A 1,725-nucleotide genomic window follows, 5' to 3' on the forward strand; every position below is an offset into this window, starting at 1 on the left:
ATTTTTATTTTATTTTTTTTAAAGATTTTATTTATTTATTTGACAGAGAGAGACACAGCGAGAGAGGGAACACATGGAGGGGGAGAGGGAGAGGAAGAAGCAGGCTTCCCGAAGAGCAGGGAGCCCAATGTGGGGCTCGATCCCTAGACCCTGGGATCATGACCTGAGCCGAAGGCAGAGGCTTAACGACTGAGCCACCCAGGCGCCCATTAGCAAATTTTAAATTATACAATAGAGTATTGTTAATCAAAGGCCTAGTGTTGCATAGTAGGTCCCTAGAACCTACTTATTTTGCATAACTGAAACTATGTACCCTTTGGATACCTCTCCATTTCTCCCTCCTCCTAGTACCTTGAAACCACCATTCTATTCTTTTCTTTTATGTATTTGACTATTTTAGATTTCACATCTAAGTGAGATCAGGCAGCATGTGTCTTCCTGTGTCTGGCTTATTTCACTTAGCCTGTCTATCAATGTGGTTGTAAATGGCAGGATTTCCTTCTTTTTAGAGACTGAATAATAATCCCTTGTGTGTGTGTGTGTGTGTGTGTGTAGATAGATATGGATAGATAGACATATTTATATACACACACCACATTTTCTTTATCCTTTTGATGATGGACATTTAGGTTATTTTAACATCTTGGCTATTGTGAATAATGCTGCAATGAACAAGGGAGTACAGATAATTCTTTGAGATCCAGATTTCGATTCCTTTGGATATATATTCAGAAATAGAATTTTTGGACCAAAGATAATTCTATTTTTAATTTTTCGAGGAGACTCCATATTATTTTCCACAATGGATATACCAGTTTACATTCCCACTATCAGTGTGTAAGAGTTTTTTTTCTCTGCATCCTCACCAATTGTCCTTTGTTTTTTGATTATAGCCATCCAAATAGGTGTGAGGGGATATTTCATTGTTGTTTCAATTTGCAATTCCCTAATTAGTGATGTTGAGCATTTTTTTTTTCAGCTACTTATTGGGCATTTTTACGTCTTCTTTGGAGAAATATTTATTTAGGTCCTTTGCCTGTGTTTTAATTGGGTTGGTTTTTTTGTTTTTTATTTTTTTTCTTTTGCTATTGAGTGATAGGAATTCCTTACATAATTTGGATACTAAACCCCTTATCAGATATATGGTGTGCAAATATTTTCTCCCGTTATGTAGGTTGCCTTTTCATTTTGTTAATTATTTCTTTTGCTGTGTAGAAGTTTTTAGTTTCATGTAATCCCATTTGTCTATCTTTGCTTTTATTAACCTAAGAAGTTATTGTCCAGCACAATATCTAGAAGATTTTTCCCTATGTTTTCTTCTAAGAAGTTTATTGTTCCAGTTTTTATGTTTAAATCTTTAATCCATTTTGGGTTGATTTTTGTATATGTTGTGAGATAAGGCTCAATTTCATTCTTTTGCATATGAATATCCAATTTTCACAACACCATTTTTTTTTAAGATTTTTAAAATTTTTTATTAGAGAGAGAGAGAGTACAAGCAGGGGGAGTGGCAGGTAGAGGGAGAAGCAGGCTCCCCGCTCAGCAGGGAGCCCAACATGGGCTCGATCCCAGGACCCTGGAATCATGACCTGAGCTGAGGGCAGCCACTTAACCGACTGAGCCACCCAGGCACCCCCACATCACCATTTATTGAAGAGACTATTTTTTTCCCCATTGTGCATTCTTGGCACCCTTGTCAAAGATCCATTGACCATATGTGCATGG

The sequence above is a fragment of the Neomonachus schauinslandi genome, chromosome 2 (assembly GCF_002201575.2).
Source record: "Neomonachus schauinslandi chromosome 2, ASM220157v2, whole genome shotgun sequence".
Taxonomy (NCBI): Eukaryota; Metazoa; Chordata; class Mammalia; order Carnivora; family Phocidae; genus Neomonachus; species Neomonachus schauinslandi.